Source organism: Orbicella faveolata, unplaced genomic scaffold (genome assembly GCF_042242905.1).
Source record: "Orbicella faveolata isolate gen_17 unplaced genomic scaffold, um_ofav_v1 contig_35, whole genome shotgun sequence".
In the NCBI taxonomy this organism is placed as follows: domain Eukaryota; kingdom Metazoa; phylum Cnidaria; class Anthozoa; order Scleractinia; family Merulinidae; genus Orbicella; species Orbicella faveolata.
Window position 1 is genome coordinate 32,022,818 of NW_028301564.1, and position 6,692 is coordinate 32,029,509.

Consider the following 6,692-nt stretch of genomic DNA (forward strand, 5'->3'; position numbering starts at 1 on the left):
ATGCGCGTAAGACGGACTCGGCTACTCTTTCAATCTTAAAGTAGAGTGGGGCTATATTTGGGCCCAGAAGCTCGAAGGTGAGCGTTCAAAATGTTTTCCTCTGTCCATTTCAATACAAACCAAGGCGATCAGGGGTTAGTTTAGAGTACTCGGGACTAGAAAATATCCCCCAAGTCCCGGGAAATCAAGCCGAAGATGGTCAAAATCACGATGCGCGTAAAGCGGCCTCGGCAACTCCTTAAGTCTTAAAGTGAAGTGGGGTTATATTTCGGCCCAGAAGGTCCAAAGTGAGCGTGCAAAAAGTTTTGCTGTGTCCATTTCACTGCAAAGCAAGGCCATCAGGAGTTAGTTTAGAGTCCCCGGGACTGGAAAATATCCCCCAAGTTCCGGAAAATCAAGCCAAAGTTGGTCAAAATCACGATGCGCGTAAGACGGTCTCGGCTACTCTTTCAGGCTTAAAGTGAAGTGGGGGTATATTCGGCTCAGAAGCTTGAAGGTGAGCGTTTAAAATGTTTTGCTCTGTCCATTTCAATGCAAACCAAGGCGATCGATAGGTAAGGGTCAAGCCACTTAATGGATAGATTTTTTAGATAGATTTTTTTCATTGTTATGTAAATCTGCCACTAAATTGTAATAAATAAAGTCTGCATACAGGCCAAGTGGCCCACCAGGCTGGAGCTTATCCCGGTTTTTGTAGTGTGAAGCAACTAGGGGTATTTCTACTCCCCCCTGGATGGGATGCAGTCCATTGCAAGGTTTTCCCCAGCATTAGGTTCGCCGGTACCCATTTATACACGGGGGTAGAGAGAGGCACTGTGAGAGTAAAGTGTCTTGCCCAAGAACACAACGCAATGTCCACGGTCAGGGCCTGAACCTGGACCACTTGATCCAGAGACGAGTGCACTAACCATCAGGCTACCACGCCTCCCACCCTTTAGGTGGCTGAATTTGCTCTCCGTTAAAATTACTTTATAAATTATAAATAATTATTTATTACATAATTGAAAATAGTTTTCAACAGAGTGCAACAACAAAAATCAAGAGGAACACTGCTTTTATTAGGAGCATTTTCTTTCTTATTAGGTCCACTGAAATACTGACTGCCATAATGTAGCACATAAAAGGTAAGAGGAGACATTCTAGCCAGCAGTCTCCTACTGATACAGATTTTACAATTTTTGCTGAGTTATAAATAACAATCTTTAAAGCAGCAGAACATACACGTAGTAGAAGTACAGCATGATAACCACCATTTTAAGAACTGAATGGAAATTCAAAAGGTATAAGCTGGAACAGTTAGGACAGCTTATACTTCGAATAAACATTGCAAGATTTGTATTTTATGAATAGAGACAGATTAAAACATTCAACTTTTGTGTTCCTTAATGACGGATTGTAGGAGTTTCATTTAATTGTAGTCCTAATATTAAGACTGATTGCGATACTCTACACGTATATGTTCATGTATATGAACATGGTATAGAACTGCTAATTTTAAGCTTCTGTTATATAATTTCTGTATTTCAGTGTAAAGCTATAAGTTCATTTCTCGAGTTAAGTTCTGACACGCATAGCAAGTTCAGATGGATTTCAATTGTCAACATTCTTGACTTTAAGAAACATATATGGATAAATTTCTAAAGTGTTTCCAACTCTGTAATTATACATGCAGCCTGGAGAGCCATTTTATATGCTTGCACCCAATGTATTTTGCAAAGAGCGAGTTTCAAAAGTTCAAGTGTCAGCTGACTTAAGTCTTGAAAACATCTTATTCTTTTTGTAAGCAGGAGAATTCCACATCCATCTGTAATTCTCAGATTAATTCCATGAAGTTTAAATGGTGATTTGTGTTGTTAAAGCCAGTTTCTACTAAGTCTTTTGATATTATTTTTGACGGCTAATAAACCTGTATAGCATCAGTAATGTTGTGTTAATAGTAACATCTGCTTACTGTCACTTGCATATCATACTGTAGTTGTTATTGCAGTGTTCATCTGGGTTATATGCACATGTACAATAGTACAACTTGCCTAACCTGCAATACACAATGAATGTAATAGTGACACATTTTAAAAGGGTATAAATGATTATATGCAGAAAAAATATTGTATTTCTTTAATTTGCTTTCCTTTCTATTCTCTCCCCCCTGCTGCCCCAATAAAAATAAGCTACCTACCTAACTAAGGTGTCCAAATGATATTTCTTGCTTTTCTGGAAAGGGTTTAGAAGAAAATGCTGGCTATAATGCCGTGCTCTCTCTAAAGAAACACTGGAGTTAAAATAATTCTTTTAACCTGGAAAAAATGTATTGTCATGTACAGCATCTGTAAATTTTGGTAGAGTTACATGTAATTTTGAATCTCTATGAAGACTAGGAATTTAGGGACATTAATAGCACAGTAAATTCAAACCATTCTTTGTTTCTGCAAATAAATTTTCTGACTGTTTTGCTGTGTGATTTAAATAGTTGCTTGATACATTTAGACACATGTATTTCTTTGGTATGTAAAGTTTCCAAATTCAGCTAAATTATATATTAATAATGATCTCATATGATAAATACAGGGAAATATTCAAACAGCTTTCATGAAAATGTAAATAGGTTTATGATCACTGTAGTAAGACTCCAGGGTACCTGCTATTTGTAGACATTGTAATACATTGGTATATACATGATCTATCTGTGTACTGTAGTCAGTAGTAAACTGGTTAATCAACTGAGTGTATCCTTTGTCTGTTATAAGATATTTTTCAGAGCCATTTGTTCTGAATTTGCCTGCATTAGATCAGTATTGAAATCCCCAAGCAGTACATTTGGAGTTTTAGATTCTGTGAATACTAAGTCATGAAGATGAGTAAGAGGATCAATCAACTGTGAAATTGTAACTAGTTTTCGATCGATAGATACCAATGACATTAATATTTGGAATTGGTTGGCTCAACACCATTACAGGGATTTCCAAATTATTAATTAAAAGTTATATCTGTATGGAATTTTAGTACAATTTAAATCATTCTTAATGTACAAAGCAGTTCCATAGCAAGTTCTTATGTTAGACTGATTAAAGTCATTTCTGTAAAGAGTTAATTTACTAAGCTGATATGTATCATCTCTATCTAACAAGCAAAGTTTTGATCCAACAAAAATGTTGTCATCAGCTTCTTGAATGTTGTAATCACTTTGTACATCATCTAGGTGGAAGTGGAGAGATCTAACATTCTGAAACAAGACTGTTTTTGTTTGGGGTGAATCGTCAGTCCGTAACACTGCTTAAGGCACAAGGCTTACTTGTGTTCTTAGTCTGCTCATTTCACTTTTAGCTTTCTCACTAACCTTTAGTTTGTTTTCATTCATATTAAAAATATGCATTGCAGAGCTGTTTCGTACATGGCTCAAGCCAACATAATGTATGTGCTCTCTTCTGGATACTGGAAAATCAACAACTACCTCATTTAATGTGTCGCCTTGACAACGGTGAATAGTCTTGGAAGCAGCAGGTCTAAGTGGAAATTGGCGCCGGAGAATTTGGACCTCACTTTTTTTGTTGGCTCAAAATTGTCTTGTTACTTCCAATACTGGTGTCCAATTTCTATTTATAGTTGCCTTGTATAAATGTGCATTTTCTCTAAGCTGGTTTCTGCCTATGTCAGGATGTGGAAATGACACCCAAATAATAATTGGTCTGGTATAATTTCAACTCTGTAGTCTCTGTGTTCTGTGACACACTCTGCACCATTGGTGAGGCCGTCAGTCACATCAATGTAGTTGTCAGTCATATTTTGTTGCAGTTACTACTGACATGAGCAAATATAAACCCATTGTCTTTGTTGGATCATCTGGGATTTTGTTTTTCATTTGTTTCTTGGGATCATCAGAGATGCCCCCGATTACAATGTCCAAAGCCTTAGTCTGAGCTTTATCAGCTTTAGAGAGGGCATACAATGCATTGTTGTGAGCATGTACAGATGCATTTTTAGTAAATAAATGTGCCATGTTCATATTGTAATTATCTTGTCCAGGCCTTACATTCAGAAGTCTTTGTTTCAAAATGGTTATATCATCTTCAGAGTGCTTTCACTCTCTCAAACGATCGAGTAGCTGAGCAAATTCTTTGTCATCTCTTTGTCTCATTATCTCTGTCAATTCAACGAGGGTGAAGTACTCTGTCCAAATTTTTGTTGCAAATTCATTACAGCCAGATTGGGAATTTTCAAAGATCCACTTATCAAAAACTTGCTTAAGCTGGAAAAGATCTCCAGCAGTTACCAAGCTTATTCCACCAAATGGTTCATTAGTTCCAATAATTTGTTGTAATCTTTAAGTCAAAAAGTTGAACATGCCACTTTCAACCATAGAAATCTTATCAATGAAAATCACCCTGTTTGTTTAGTTTTGCTCTAATGGTATTCAGTCTATCACTGTCCAGTGCAAAATGCTCAAAACCTCTATTGGCAGGTATCTTAAAAGCAGCATGTAGTGTATTGCCTTTAATGCTGAATGCTGCTTTACTAGTTGGGGCAGTCTTGACATTTTTCACATCATCTGGATTTTCTCCAGTGATACTATTTAGAAATCTGATAAGACATGATAAAAAACTGTCTTTGTTTTTCATTCAAAGAGCGGTCGACCCTGCACCAGAGCTACTTTCCGAACGAAATAATCCACCTCGTATAAAAGGCGTAGTAAAAAAAATACGACACAACAAGGAGGCTCACCTTAGGTTCCAGATGATACAGAATTCATGGCCCATTGCATTGTTTCCTCCTCCGGGTGACATTTTAAAAGACTTTTTGTCCTCGGTCGTGACATGACATCGTCGCTTTTTAACATCGTAGCTTTAAAGATTTCGAAACGAGCATCGTAGCTTTAAGGATTTCAATGTCCGTTGCCGAAGCTAGTGTTCCTTAGCTTGATAATTTTCCATTTTACCACTCCACGAAGGCCTCCTCAAAATGCCGCACAAAATGGTATAGTATGTCCTTCTAGTCTTTCCATGTGTATTTGTCGCAGCTACTGCTGATTAGCTTAAGAACTTTCCATTTAAAACTCCACGGATTGAACCAAAACCCATCTTCGTGCCGTCTTAACCGCCATGTATAAACTCCCCTGTATAAACTCCGTGTTATAGGACAAAATTTCGTCTTTCTTGTCCCCCTAAAACAAGCCAAACAAACAGTACGAAGTGTCTGGGACAAAAATTATACTTAGCAGGGGAGGGATAGGTGAAAACTATTTAATCCAGTTTTAATGAATAAATTAATCACAATGGACTGAGTGAGTGAGTGAACGCCATCCGAAAGGTAACCAAGGCCGCCTTACTCGCAGCGTACTTTTGACCAACTTTGGGCCGATTTCCAGGAATTTGAAGGACATTTTCCAGTTTCGGGAACTCTGAACTAAATACTGATGACTTTGGTTTTCAGTGAAATGGGCAGAGGAAAAATATTTGAGCGCTCGATTTCGAGCTTTTAGGCCGAAATATAGCTTCACTTATTTTAAGACTAAAAGGGTAGCCGAGACCGCGTTATGCGCAGCGTAATTTTGAACAACTGCGGGTCGATTTCCAGGAGCTTGGAGGAGATTTTCCAGTCCCGGGGACTCTAAACTAACTCATAATGGCCTTGGTTTTGTGTGAAATAATCGGAGGAAAATATTTGAACGCTCTTTTTCGAGCTTCTAGGCCGAAATATAGCTCCGAAATATAGCCGAAACCGCCTTACGCGCAGCGTAATTTTGAACAACTTTGTGTAGATTTCCAGGAACTTGGGGGATATTTTCCAGTCTCGGGGACTCTAAACTAACTCGTGATAACCTTGGTTCTAGGTTAAATTGGCAGAGGAAAAATGTTTGAACGCTCGGTTTCTAGCTTCTAGGCCGAAATATAGCTCGCCCTACGCGCATCGTAATTTTGGCTAACTTTGGCTCGATTTGCCAGAACTTAGGGGATATTTTCCAGTGGGAGGGACTCTAAACTAATTCGTGATGGCCTTGGTTTTAAGTGAAATGGACAGAGGAGAAATATTTGAACGCTCGGTTTCTAGCTTCTACGCCGAAATATAGCCCCACTTCATTTTAAGACTAAAAAAGTAGCCGAGACCGCCTTACGCGCATCGACGGTAATTTTGACCAACTTTGGCTAAATTTGTCGGAACGTCAGGGATATTTTCCCGTCCCAGGGACTGTAAACGAGCTGGTGATGGCCTTGGTTTTCAGTGAAATGGCCAGAGGAAAAATATTCGAACGCTCGGTTTCGAGCTTCTAGGACGAGATATAGCCTCACTTCATTTTAAGACTGATAGAGTAGCCGAGACTGCCTTGCGTGCATCTTGATTTTGACCAACTTTGGCTCGATTTTGCGGAACTTCGGAGATATTTTCCAGTCCCAGGGACTCTAAAGTAGCTGGTGATGGCCTTGGTTTTCAGTAGAATGGACAGAGGAGAAATATTTGAACGCTCGGTTTCTAGCTTCTACGCCGAAATATAGCCCCACTTCATTTTAAGACTAAAAAAGTAGCCGAGACCGCCTTACGCGCATCGACGGTAATTTTGACCAACTTTGGCTCGATTTTGCGGAACTTCGGAGATATTTTCCAGTCCCAGGGACTCTAAAGTAGCTGGTGATGGCCTTGGTTTTCAGTAGAATGGACAGAGGAAAAATATTTGAACGCTCGATCTCGAGCTTCTAGGTTGA

The 6,692-nt window shown here is 38.8% G+C and overlaps 1 long non-coding RNA gene across 1 annotated transcript; it reads right to left on the bottom strand.

The window, feature by feature from the left end:
- Positions 1 to 1,037: 1,037 nt before the first annotated feature.
- LOC149104178 (uncharacterized) lies at positions 1,038 to 5,120 on the bottom strand. Its single transcript, XR_016201762.1, has 2 exons — positions 4,717 to 5,120; positions 1,038 to 2,035 (listed from the first exon to the last, which is right to left on the bottom strand). It is a non-coding gene; the product is annotated as an uncharacterized LOC149104178 (long non-coding RNA).
- Positions 5,121 to 6,692: the final 1,572 nt, after the last annotated feature.